The sequence below is a fragment of the Gavialis gangeticus genome, unplaced genomic scaffold (genome assembly GCF_001723915.1).
Source record: "Gavialis gangeticus isolate Ggan-Ray unplaced genomic scaffold, GavGan_comp1, whole genome shotgun sequence".
Taxonomy (NCBI): domain Eukaryota; kingdom Metazoa; phylum Chordata; order Crocodylia; family Gavialidae; genus Gavialis; species Gavialis gangeticus.
Genome location: NW_017729029.1, coordinates 54,458,560 through 54,473,024, shown reverse-complemented (window position 1 = coordinate 54,473,024; position 14,465 = coordinate 54,458,560). Strand labels below are relative to the sequence as shown.

Genomic DNA, 14,465 nt, shown 5'->3' with positions numbered 1-14,465 from the left:
GGGCAGGTGCTCAGGGCTCCTCCAAGTCATATGTACGGCCTAAGCATTGGGTTTGTTGTACTGTACATAGAGCAGAAGGGATTAGAGGGAGCATGAGTCTCAGCAGTAACTCAAGTGATGGAGGTGAGGGGACTCATCCCTGTCCGGACACGGGTATTAAAAACTGTTCCACTGTTTCTTGTTTCTATAGACTATACATTTTAGTAATTTTTGAAAGAACATAACTTGGGACTGAACAACTTAAACCTGCCTTTTCTATCCCACACAGGTGAAACAGGAATATAATCAGGGCTCAAGTTAAACAGACTCTTGCGGGGGAGGAAGGTCTGCAAAAAAAATTAACCCAGTTCATTGATTAACAAGTCCACCTAAGTGAAGGAGCAATCTGATCGGAGACCACCCCCCAGGTTATGATTTTCAAAGCTTACAGGAGGGCTCTCTTCTCTTATGGAGGGGCTCAGCCCCCCCAAAATGCCCCCTTAATTCTCACCCTCAATATAAGTCACCACGATGACAAAATGTTCATTAAGAAGCTGCTAAGGTTAAGAACATGTATGAGGGATGGACACTTTCACTTCTGTCACCAAGTCGCATTTAGATCAATCACCGGCAACCTAATGCTACCATTTTATCGGATATCAAATGGATGGATGACGGTGTTATAAACTTAGCAATCTTGTCATTAAATCTAGTGATGTTTGTGGCATTCCTGTTAACAAAATACATGTATAAAGGCTGCTGTATCTTTTTATGGCATTTAATACTTAGAAAAATTGACCAGTAAGATTTTGGACAGCTTTAAAAGTTCTACCTAGCAATATTTAGTAACTTTCTGAGGTCTGTTAAGTGAACTTCTGCTTTCAGGAGTTGGCAGTGACAACTGATGGGCTATAGCTTGATATATATACCACACAGTCCCCAACAGCAATTGCCAGCCTTAATGGAAAGAAATCAGAGCTTACTAGAAGAACGGAGTAGTAGTTTTCATCGATATCGTGAGATTTAAAAATTCACCTGCCCCTATTCAACGAAGCCAGGTTGAGTCAAAAGCTCCATGAATCCCACATCGTTCAAGTACAGTTGGACACAGCGCTTGAGATCCCGAACAGCACTACACGTGTTAAGCTTCCTGCTGGAGTTTTAAAAGAAAAAAACCTTCTCTGCTTCATCCCAAGAGCCTCCCTCGCTCAGCAATGCCAATTCCAGGCTTTTTCAAATTTTACCCAAGTCCAAATAGTGAAGGCTGTCTTCATACAGCCCTCTGAAGGGTACAGTGATACGTCTGCCATGCCGAGGTGGATTCACATGCTAATGAAATTCCACGGGCAGTGAGGATGCACTTTCAACTGTGATTTTCTTCTGTCAAAAAAGTGGCCTGGTGCAGACTTCGTCAACGGAGCTCTGCTAACACCGCCGCTTGCAAAACATCTATGCTAATATGACATTTTTCCTCGCCCTGTTCCGTACTTTCATGCCACCTAACAATGAACCATCACAATTCCCTCCCAACCCTTAATATTCAGGCATGCGACTCCCATGGAGGCTGCTTTTATGTTCCTGCCACTATCCTAATTCACTGTCATTTATAACAAAAGCAGAGTACACCTGCACTTTGAAATGAGTAAATATGTATCTGCCTAGATGTGTAGGTGATGCACTGCCTCTTTATTAAAAATGGCTGTAACGCTATTTCAGTAGAAATCAAACCACTTTGGGTAGTTAAATATCCAAATACAGCCCCAAAATATCCCATCTTTCCTCATCTCTTTATATATAATATAACGTAGTGTTTCTTTAACACACAAAAAAAATGATAGTTAATTGTTCATCTTATTCCTAATTTTCATTATCCCTGCTGGACTCCTGTAAGAAGCCGATAATAAACAGAGTAACGACTGGGCAATTCAAGATCTTCTTAAAAACAGGATGATTACATTGACGTCTTCTTTAGAAAGAGGACAGATTAACTGTCATCTTCCTAATCAGTATTTTCAAACTATACTTATAGTCTGGCACTTAAAAATACAAGTATCTTGTATCTTGAGAGAAAGAAAAGAAGGGAAGCGATATCTCTTATCACCTACAGGTCAGACAGACTCTAGAAACTGCCTAATAGAAGAATAATGATAAACTCTAAACTCAATAAGAAGAATAATGATAAACTCTATTACTATATGGTTCACAATACCCCACTGTATCAGGTGCCGCACATACACAAATTGCATGGCATTCCTATCCACATGAATTTAGATGCCAGCTGAAAGCAGAGCCCACCCCTGCATGCCCACATTCAGATTCAAAGTTATTTAGATGGCAGGTTCTTGTTTGGCCTCTCAACGTTGAAGCAGACTCCGACTTTGAACGTATTCAAGAATTCACAGATGGTCTTTTATAATCACTAGTTTCAAGACAGGAGTCTCCTCACTGAAGGGTTATTATATAAAGTCATAATTAGCTATTGGATTTCTGGACCTAGCACTCCCTTCTATGCACGTGTAAGGCAACTTTTCCATACGGTACTTAAAGTAACATTGCCTTCCCTCTGAAAAAGCCATAGTGCTGGCTTTTAACACAGCCTAGATTTCTTTTCAGTTAGGCCCTATTTTAGGAAGCTACATGACCCAGAAATTTGTTCAGGAAACACTGAGCTTTATAACTTGACATGGGTGGTTGAAATACAGCTCATTTTGTTAGCAACCGAAAGCAACAGGGAAGAGCGGCTTAGCAAAGCTTTGAGAATGGAAGGGGGGGCTGGAATCCATTCCCTTGTGGACAGATCTCCCTATCACCACTATCGATACGAACATTATGTTGCACCTTGGCTTTCACTTACAAAGAATAATTTAGGGAGATAAGTCTCCTTTCACCCATGCACCATATAGCAAGGAATGTTTTATGCCACGTGACCCCACAATTTTGCAGCTGATGCTCATTAGCAAGACAGTATGGCACATCCACAGCTACCTGCAGCTCCCTGAATAAACCAAGGACAAGTAATCATCATTATCTTCAGGATCCTCTACCGAGCATATTGCAAAAACACCCACTTATTTGGTTTGTTGCATCACTGACTTCCTCCACATTTTAAACACTGATCACCTACAGTTTATTCAAACTTCATTCAAAGTCAGACTTGAGTGCACTCCTTTACGCAGTCTTTGAAATTAATATTATTACACGCTACCAGGAACATTGTATGTTTTTCTTATTGTATTAAAAAAGGTCTTTCCCATTCAGGTAGAAAACAGTTAACACAACTTTTTCATGCAGATGGCACTTTTCACGCAGATAAAGAGGGCAAGCCAACTACAGTACAAGCATGTGCTGGGCTGTGAAGTTTCTTGGTAACTCCTAACGATTTATTCAGACTGAAAAGTTTATGGTTCAGGGCAAAGGTTATTGATAATTTCATTTTTGACCATATATAATTTATGAATGCTCCTGAATGAACTGCCAAATCTTCTCATTTATCACTGCTGGGCAAGGCTAGGAGCCAGTTCTTTCCACTTCACAAAGAGCTATTTTAAAAATTTGCTTTCATTTTAGGGAGCAGAATGATATTAATAAGCGCCGTCAATTGGTTGCTCTATTCTATTACAGCAAGATGTGCAGGGAGATCATTTGTCCCAGCTGTTACAACATGGTAACATAGATACAAGATGAACTATTCTTCTTGTCCACCTCTTGCCAGAGGAATCCTCACCTCCTCCAGCCGTTCTCTGCTCCTGGGACCCTTACTGCGCTGTGCTTGTTCTTCAGACTGGTAGGAATTTAAAAATTACTTTTTGAAAAACTTACGCTGGAAATGAATTGTGACTCTGATTAAAACTTAATTGGCTCTTGTTTGCCTTGGCCGGGTTAAACTAGATGGTAGAGTGGGAGCCAACAAAGGGAATCTTCCTAGAAGCTATGAATTCCCAAACATTACAACTAGCAGCAAGAAAGGGACCTGGCCTTACTGTTATTTCTGGATCCTGAAACTTTTTCTTTTCACTTACCGGTAAAGCCTGTATAGTATTGCAGTGGCTATGACATGTAGAGCCTACAAAACAGCTAGATTCCTTCAAGAGAAACGGCCTACATTGTTCTGCGTGGGACTAAGAACGCAACGCCATTGAATTAAATGTCTAGGTTCAGCTGCACGAGGCTGAGACACTTCCTAAGTGGACAGAAGGGGGAAAATCTTGTAAAGTCTACCACGCAGGCTATAGGAATGGCATGGTCTGACACTTACTCAAGCCATCACATGGGTCTTTGCATGATCTGACCACAATTTAACAGATACAGACATCATTAAAAGTCCCTCTCACCACTGAATGGCATGGTGCCCTGACCACGCCATCAGGCGAAGGCCTGAGAAAGAGAGATATGAAGTATTCTGAAGGTCAGACTCCAGCTTGCTTGAAAATGTAACTAAGGCACTGTGGCAAGCCATCTTCCCATTTCATGACATGGAAACAATTTTATTTAATACTTCATTAAAATAACAGGCCATTGCCTAATACCCCTGACAATGGCCTTCAATGAAAATGTGTCACTTCCAGGGAGGCAGAGCTGTAGTACATAGCGATGAATGGACTTTGAATGAAGAGCTGTGCGGTCACTACAGAGTCAGCTAAAACAGAGGGGCATTTTATCTCTGACATAAATGAATAAGCAAACCAGGGGGACAGTGCATGAAGGTCTGTGGGTATGTCCCATTGTGACCTTCCCTTGATCATTCAAAAATCACAGCTTTCCACAGAAGGCAACTTCAAAGGTCATTTTAGTCATGCAGCTGTGCTTATTCCAATTTACAGCATTTCATGAGAAGTTAGTTATTGATGACAGTGATAATATAGCTTCCACTGTGAGGCTCAATATGGCTTTCCAAGCGCGGGGGTGGGAAATTGTGTTATGATAAAATATTATGCTAGATTCTATAAGAAACTGTGGCTCAGAGACTCCCAGTGTAATTACATCTGGTGGTAAACTATCTCTAGCCTCAAAACACACAATGAAAGGCATCATTAGATGTAGGCTATATTCTCTCTGTCGCTACAAGAAGGACCTAATATGGAAGAACACTGGAAAGATCTAAGCATATAATATGCAGCTTTTATAGCTGGATAAACATGTATGTTCCTTCTTCCACCATCCAGCACTGGGTATCATCTTCATCAAGTCACCAGACAGCTTTCTGGCTCACCCCAGCAACCAGTATCCTCGGGAAGCAGCAAACACTTCCAAAACACTGGACATGGCCTAGAATGCCTTACTGTTAAGGTGAAGTTATACCTTGCACTTAAATCATACTATGGGCACCAAAAATGCAAATGTATGCATGTTACAGCTCATTAACTCATGCCAAGTGTCCTCTGAGCGTCTCAAAGTTGTCAGTTAAGACGAAGGTTAACTCTGGGACATTTTACCTAGCTCATGTTAGGGTAACTTCAATCCACTCCATGGAGATAAAATGAAGCATCTTCAGTCCTTCAGCATCCCAGGATGCACCACTCCTTACCCCCGCCCTCCCTCTGCCCCACACCCAGAGCAGCAGCAGAGTTGGGGCATGCTGGCTCCTAGCCGCACTCTTGCTCACCAGTCTGTGTAACGTGAAACTTCACCTTATTACATAGCTTCTCCTGAGGGGCTCTGGGAATTCATGGCAAACATGCACACATCATGCTCTAATCATGCAAGTAAGGATTAGAGTCAAGAAACATCATGTCTACTTTAGCTTGGCTCACCAATCGCCTACCTTCTACCTTGACATCTCTCTGATTTCTAAACCAAGGTTACTAGCACCTCTTTCTATAAAAAACCATGAGACTTGGAAATGAGAAGCACAATTCCTACCTACCACAGCAGGAACTGCAAAAATCTTTAGTACCATAGGCAATGTGTAGGAGGGGCACAGGGGGGGTGGGGGGGCATGTGCCCCACCTGAAATTGGCCCTTGCCACTGGGGAGTGTGGGGAGATGGCTGGTGCCCCCGATGAGATAGCGGGGGCACCGAGAGAAGCACCGGCGGCACTTCCAGATTTGCTGCCAGCACTTCCAGTTTGTTGGTGGCACTTTCACTAGCTGCGGCAATTGGCCGCTAGTGGCCCCCCACCCCGGTCGGCAATCAGCCACTAGTGCCCCCCCCAGGATCAGGAGGTACCAGTTGCCCATGTTCAGGACCTTATTGAAAGGCGTGCTGGAGAAAGGAGGTAGAAAACTTCAGTGGACAACATGGGAGATTCTTTTTGTCTGAAAGTTGCTGCATTTTAGCAAAAAATGTGGATACTTAAGCACCAAAATATCCTGTGAACTATTCTGTTTTTCTAAACTGTTCATATAGGGGAGAAAATTGCAAAAAAAAAAGTGCAAATATTTCATGACTCATTTCATTTTCAAACCAAATTTATTAAAACCAACTTGTTTTCCTTCAAATTCCATTGATGAAATGCAAATGACTTTTTGATTAGTTGAAAGCTTCAAAAGCGGTGCTTCCAGTTGACTCAAAACAGATATTTTGGAGGACTGCCAGGAAAATGAAAATCAGCTCTTTTAAGCTATATTTTGGAATACCCTTCAGATTTGAAGCAACAGAGAAGCTAGCCTCTCAGGGGTTTCTTTGAGGTAGAGAGTGAAATGGTCTCGTCACCCTGAAAACGGGACGGGGAAGGAACATGCAGAAGAAAAACCAACTATATTCAGGTGACAGCAAAGACTCTATTCAAATGTCTCCAATTCCAGCATTCCCAAATGTAGAGAAAGCTCAGCTCCAGATGCCAACTTTGAAGCTGACCTGCACTCCACCTAACCCAGCTGAGCCCAGAAAAGGAGATGCTAGTTTAGGGCCAGAGGTCTTGCACTTCATCCCTGATGCCCCTTTCTGGTTGAATGTCTCCAAAACTCATAACGGAGATTCTGGGCTCTCTAACACAAATCCTTACTCCACCTTTTCCTACATGATTTTAGTGTGGAAGCATATGGAGTTAAACAGCTATTTACTGTATTGCTGTAGCCCCTGGGAGTCACAGCCATGGACAAGGTGTACAAATCCTTGTCCTGGTCCCACATTGAGTACTTCAGAAACCTTGCCTGAAAGTTTCAAAAGGGACTGAGAAGACAAACTTCCCTCTGCTTCTTGGAAAACCCCAGTCCTTGCCCCTGCATGGCAACTATCTAGGCACCTGACATTCATGGAGCAGATTTAAAGTTCACTGAAGTATCACAAGGGCAAAGGCAGAGTGAACACTGCCAGCTCTGCTGTGCTTGGCAGCGTGTTGGAAGTCAAGCCCAATGCCAACCACCAAGACAGCATGTTGATGTGCACCTCACAGCCTCAATCAACTTGACTGTGAAGCGCGAGCCCTGGAAAACTACAGAAAATAGCTCCGCTGAGCCAACTGAGCGTTACCTTTTGGCAAGTTTGGGAGCCGCTGAAAAAAACTGTAACATTTCCAAAGGCAATAACAGTGTCAGGCTTGCTCTTTGAACGTGACACTTTATCATATGTGAGGTGTTTTTGAGGACTGACTTGTTACAAACGCATCGGAGGGAAAGGAAGAAGACATGAAATCCAACAGTGGCCCTCAATTTTTTTCATGCAACTTTAAGCTTCCATGGGTGAGAGATTCAGATTGCTGAATGACACAAAGACCTGGACCATCTTAGCAATCAGGGTGGTCAACCTGAGTGGCACATGTGTCACGAGTGGCATGGCAGCTTGTGTGTGGGGCCTGGGGCAGATCAGGGAAGGAAAAGGCCGTACAGTGGGAGACAAAGCAAGAAGCAGAAAGCAGAACAGCAGGTCTAGCAGGATGCACAGGGCAAGACGCAGAAAGCAGAGCAGCAAACGAGGCAGGGAAGCAGATCAGACTGGCACTCAGAGAAGTCATGGGGCTAATTTGTAGTACACCTGCCAAAAAAGCTGGTACTTCCATGTTTCTTTCTACCCTTTGTCGGTCTTATCCAAATCGACTGTCTTCGTGTGCGTGCATGTATAGAGTATCTGTACACAGTGAGGGCCTGATCTCACCTGAGATCTCCAGGTATTACTGTACTGCAAACCCCTACATGCCAGAGCCAAATGCTCCCCTGATTTATGTGGGCATAAACCTGGAATGACTCCACTGGCTTTAGTAGATTATGATAGGTTTACATCGGTGCAATATCAGAAATCTGGCCCTAGGCCTTAATTTTTGATGATTTAAGTCACCGAGAGCTTGACGGTGAAATAAAGGATGTCTCCTCCTCCTGTTCCTGTGTGCCACTTGGCTCAGTGACTGCCTGTTCTCATGTTTGCTGCTGCCTCTCTCTCTCTGGCTCCAGATCAAAACAGGTCCCAAACTGACTTGACCTCTGAAAAGCTCCAACTTTGCCACCACTGGCAGTGCCTGCGCTCTTCTGTTTGTTTGATTTTCCAGTTTTCAGGGCTTTTATTTTCAGTACAACTGAGCGTGGGCTGTTTTCACAGAGCACTACCATGCTCCAAAGGGGGCTGCAATTTCTTACACATCTAGCTCCAGTATCAACCTCAGGCGTATATATTGGGGCATGGTATTAACATCCCTGATTAACCTCAACCTCAAACAACATGATCAAAGTAAGTTTGGCCCACAGCAATTTCGAAAATTAAACAAAATTCAAGAAGGAGGTTTATCCAAGAGATGGGCTTGGGACTCCGGAAGTACTAGTTCAGTTCCCTGCTCTGCCACTGGTAAATCATTATATGTCTCCCATAAAATAGGAAAATTATTAATGGCCCCATTGGGAATATTTTTCTGATGATTCACCCAGTGCATGGTGAGAAGTCCAGCAGTGTGCTGGCATTTTCTGGTCACTTGATCTTCAAACTCAGCAAAATGAAAACAAAAATTAGCACTGCTGTGGACACCACGCCTAAGTGAAAGGTCACTTTGGCACATATACAAATTCCTTATGTAAGCAGGAGCTGGATCTTTCTGTTGGGAGCTTTGCTAAGCACACAGAATTCATTCCTTTGCTTCTTTTCTGTCTGCAAAAATAGCCCAGTTTGTTTCAGCAGTAAATGCTGGTATGGATACAGGGAAAAGCAACAAAGGAGATGATGGGTGAGGGCTTTAACTAAACTATAGCTTGGTCTTTGAGCAAGTACCACACAGGTTTGCCTTTCAGGCTGATCAGCTTGAGCACGGAACGACACACAGCTATTACATTAAGCGTGGGGTTTGCAAAAGCACTTTGGAGGGCCCTAATGCTGATCCCATTGTAATCATTAGGCCTCCCATTGGACTTCAACTGAAGCACAGTGGGCAACGAGACGGGTCAACACTGACTGCTTCTGCAATTCCCACCCTAAGCAGCAAATTGGTTAAGCAGGCATAAGCAACAAATCAGCAAAAATGGCTGTGGGTCACAGTGGAGAGAGGTCACAAGTGTAATACCTTGGGTCAGTGCCGGGGATGTTGCTTTTCAATTTGTTTTTAAACAACTTAAAGCATAGCTGTGCTTGTGGAGCAATAAAACATGCTGATGCAAACAAAAGTGGATATGTCATTAGTACAAAGAAGGTTAATAGGATTCTAGGCTACAACATAAGGTGCATTATAAAAGCAAGACAAGGAAAATAATGCCACTGTATTCATTCACGGGGGGGGACCCCTACCTGAATACCATATCCAGTGGCTGTCATTGAGACAAATTCTGAAGAAAATCCAGAAGAAAGCTGATGAACGTTACAGATCAAGATTAACAGTACATACAGTCTTTGCCACAGTAATTGGAAGAAAGCAAGCCGAAAGTTTGGAGAAGAGGAAGTTACAGGGGACCTGGAAATCAGTTTATGCCACATGCTGGAGATACCAAAAGAGAAATGGTGTCGTATTGCAGGATGCCGAGGACACTGCATGAAACTCTGAAGATGCGTGAACATCGTGAGCGACCCTGCTGCGGCAAAGTATTTCAGGAAGTGTTTGAAGTTGGGCATATCGTTAACATTTTTGGCAAGTCAGGGGCAAAGTCATGACTGAGGTTTTTCTTCAGAGGGTAATCAGTATTTAGGAATTTCAGCTCACCAACCAAAATTAATGCATCAGTAGTTGCAGTACATGATCAATTAAGTAATAGTTTCATAGTAGGTAGGGTCAGAGGGACCTGAGCAGATCATCAAGTCTGGTCCCCTGCCATGGGCAGGAAAGGATGCTGGGGTCAAACGACCCCGGCTAGGTGACTGTCTAGCCTCCTTTTGAAGACCCCCAGGGTAGGAGTAAGGACCAATACTTCAATTGTATTGATACACTCACTCTGCACACCAAATGGAATCAGTTGCCTGGATACATTGACCTCTTTTTTGTCTTCTTCCAGACCATCAGGGATCTTGCTCTAAAAATCAGTCTCTACAGGGAAGCAGCCATTGTCCTATTTTCAGTCCTATAGGACAGGAAAAGCCTGAGGTTTGCCATAGCCATTAAAGTTCAGATCCAGATCCAGACTCACCCAGATTTGGAGGATATTTGGATGCAACCCATTTAAAATAAAGCGGGCAAGTGGCTTCACTGACGCTACCTGGATTTATCCCGGCCACAGATCCAGCAAAAGAATTAACAGATGCAGAGGTCAAATGTAGATCTGAAGGCACTTGAAACTCAGGGATGTTTGCCTCTAACATCCAGGGTTGGTTTCTCAGCTCTGGAGTTTATTTTGTGGTTTGAGGCTCCAGATAGTTATTTTTCCTCTTGATCTAAAAGAGCAGATGCTCTCTCTTTAAAAAATGCTCCACGTGAAGCCTGACTACGACCAATCACCCATATTGGCAAACAGGTCCCATTATCCTTCTCCTTAAAAAGATAATGACCTTCCTAAAGATAGCACTGATTTCAAGTGTTAACATTTTTCACATTACCCAGTTGCAACAAAAAATATGCCAGTGCCGTGTGAATATAGACACTCTTGGGACTAAGCATTAAGCAGACTTTCACAAGGTAGCATAGATGCAAACAGATGGACAAACCCTAGTTTTTCAGCTGTGACGTTCCATGGGGTTTCCTTTCGCCAATTTGATCGTCTCTGAGGAAAGTAAGCTTCACACCTGATGCATCTGTGCTCAAAGACCCCCCGCCTCTAAAATGACTTTTCTGAGTGTTATTGGAAACAACAACATTAAGATAATGGCAAGACTGACAGTGAGAAATGCACAGGGGAGGCAAAATAAATGAAATCAATTAGTATCATAAATACAGGCTGAGTGTCTCGTGTCTTACATGTCAATTATTTATACCGAACATTTGAGGCTTTATTAGTAATCACAAGTTTGTTTTTTGGCGAGATCTATCGCAAGCAAGAAAAACGGAGCAAACTGCTATTGTAAACTGTTGCCATTGTAATAGTCACTGGAAATAAAATGGAAGGGCATATTTTTATAAACCATCAAGTCACCTGCTTCTCGGATATTGAGAAGCATTTCAGGAAACAAGGAGAGAGGTTTAAAAAAATGCCTGGTTATTGGAAAACCCAACGGTCTGATTTACCCAATTTAATGGGAAACGATTCATATGCATTTCTGAAGGAAGGTGAAATATATCTAGGCATCAGCTTTCTTAGACTGTACATTAACAGAAAGTATCTTTTTTTGAGGTCAGCTGTCATCCTTTTTGAATTGGTCCCTGAACAGATCACAGAGCAGATGGAAAAGGCCATTCTGACATGACTCTTTGGCTTAATTATAGCATTACTAAGACAGCATATGGAGTTGGTATGTACTGTAGAATTTTATTCAGTAACTTCTTTTCCACAGAAATTCAGCAAAGCCTCATTTGGTTGTACTTGATCTTCAGTACGTGTATCTCAGTAATTGACTGATTTTTACCTGTATGTGAATAGGTTGAGATTTTGCACCAAATACAAACAATGCACATTCACTTTAATGTTTAAAGAAGGGTGGAATTAAGATTTGATATGTTGTACTAGCTCTTTTTCCAAACACCAGTATGTGTCCAGTTTCACTGTTTGCAACGGTAATTGTGTCAGGTCCCTTGAGCTACTTTATGAGTGCACAGAGATGAACAAAGTCATGCTGGTCTAGTGCACATAGGCTCTGTATTTTGCAGAATAAAACAAACAAACAAAAAAAAATCTCTTTTAAGGTGTGCTGCCACAACACAATTCATTGCCATGCAGCAGTGTCCGAGTCAGTTTAGGTACTATAACCATTTTAAAAGAACTCGCCACCTAAACGAATTATGCCTTCACTTGAGGAGTCTCTATACAGTGCTATGTTGCGTTGTGTAGACACATCCCCTTGGTTTGTAGGAGTTGTATGGTTTTCCAAGTCTGAACAACCTGGAAAGGTCCTTTATCATGGTGTGCCTTTGGCTCAACTTGGCGAGAAACCGTTTAGGAACTTGGCTCAGAGGAAAACTCCTGGAGACGGCTGATTTAATTCATTCAAAACCTCAGGGGATGATATACCTTTACTACAAATCTGCTCACCAAATCCACATCTGTATCATATGCATCACTGATGAACAATTTAAGCCTCGGAGGCATGGAGCACGAGAGTGAAATTTAGGTAACAGAAATGATAAAAGAGTCTATGAAACACCGTCTTGGGGAAAAAAACTCACTTCAAAAGCATTGCTTAAATCCATTTAGGACTATCCACATGCTTAAAGTGTTTAAATATTTTGCTGTCTTAGGACAACAAGAATGATATCTATGGAAAGCTGGTAAAAAATAATTTAACTTGTTCTGGGGAAACTTCAAAAAAGGATTCCCAGCCCATTCAACAGTCCTGAAGGGTGGGTGAAATGTCACCGCACGCTGTATCTTTGACACCCCCGCTTCAGTTGGCTTTAACAATAGTCTTTGTCTTTAATAAAGGGAAATTCAATTTGAACAGAATATCAAGAGGGGGAAAAGACAGCGAATGATGTCATCCCATGAAAAAAGCTTTTAAAAAGTTTTCACTCACCTGGAATTTAAATACCAAATGTAATAGGCTGTTTTAGCAAACTGCTACAATAACCTAAGATTTATTGGTCTTTAACTCAACCGCTTAAATTTGTAATCCTACTTAAAATAAATGAATGGCAGTGAATGGTTCATCAGCTGATTTCTATATAGGAAATGACCTTCATTAGGCAAATTGCCTAGGAGGTGCACTCCCCTCAGATGTCTTTGCAACCTGTCTACAGATAATTATATTTCATTTTAAGTATTTACAGATGTGGTGTGGAGCAAATTCCACAGATGAGAGCCCAGAATGTGTTGCCTTCAGCACCCATTATGGACCAAGACAGCATCCTGTAAGTAATATGATTTGAATCTAGAGCAAACACAGTTCTGCTACAGAGAGCAATCACAAGTAGGTAGAATTCATAACAGAACAGTGAGCAAGGAAAAGAAATGAAGAGAGGGAGGAAAGGAAAAAGCCGAAGGCTAGGTAAAGCATGAATTACCAATGTTCATGTTCTGATGAGCAAACCAGTTGCTAACAAGGCTCTCCCCTCAGTCTCACTGGGATCTAGTTAAAAGCATGGCCTCATCACTTTCTTAGTGCATGTAAGCCAGGATTTTAATATTCTCTCCATCTCAGCTAGATCTGTACAAAACCTTCATATATTATTATGGAGAAGAAACTCAAAAGGGCTCACTCTTGATTCATCCTGACAAGGCATAAATCACTTTGGCTACGCCATCTGCAAGTCCAAAATGGTATCTGTGGAATCTTTTTGAGGCTGGAGTCGCCTTTTGATGGGACAATATATTTAGGCCTTAAAGTTGATATGGCACCAACTAACCACAACTTGTACTCCCTCAGGATTATCAGGAATTCCCAATTCCATCCCACAAAGCTACATAATCTAAAAGCTGATTTTTGAAAATTTTGTAAGCAGGGATAGGATGTAACAATCCACACTTGAGTTGAAATAAAGCACTGCTTTTGGACCCAAGGGTGAATCACTGCCAGCTCTGGGTTCAACAATACTTATAAAATTTGGTGGCCCAAATAGAGCAACTTCTCAGGCCCAAATCTACCATTCTTGGTAGATTTGGGCCTATTCTTGGTAGATTTCATGGTAGATTTGCTGCGACTTTAGCCATGTCTGTACTAGTTTTGAAGCCTAATGTGACCCAATATATTTGAAGGTCCTTGCATTCAAAGTTTTGGTTTTTGTTCTATGTCTAGGGTTTTTTAACTGAGAGTTTTGTCAGGACTGACTTACTTACTATTGCAGTTAATCATGTTGAGGGGCTTAAAGGGAAGAGTCTAGAACAGGGGTGGGCAAAATGGTGGATCCAGCCAGTGGCCAGACTCCGTTTCCCAGCAACCCCTACCCATGTCACTGCACTCAGTTTCCATTGCAGTCGGGGCTGAGACCTTGCAGCAGTGACAATGTGGTCCGGAGCTGGGACAGAGTTGCGATCTTGCTGTCTGCATGCCCCGCCTGGGGTGGGTGGACAGTGGGTTACAGCTCTGCCCTGGCTCCAAACCACACTGTCACTGCCATAAG

General features: G+C 42.5%; 1 protein-coding gene and 1 long non-coding RNA gene across 2 annotated transcripts in view; one reads left to right on the top strand and one right to left on the bottom strand.

The window, feature by feature from the left end:
* The window catches only part of IL1RAPL2 (interleukin 1 receptor accessory protein like 2), a 705,019-nt gene that overhangs the window by 369,391 nt on the left and 321,163 nt on the right, over positions 1-14,465 (bottom strand). The gene's annotated exons all lie outside the window — the stretch shown is intronic.
* The window catches only part of LOC109300795, a 20,227-nt gene continuing 17,358 nt past the window's right edge, over positions 11,597-14,465 (top strand). The window contains exons 1-2 of the long non-coding RNA XR_002098331.1: positions 11,597-11,704; positions 13,167-13,256. This is a non-coding gene — a long non-coding RNA (uncharacterized LOC109300795). The remainder of the gene's footprint in view (positions 11,705-13,166; positions 13,257-14,465) is intronic.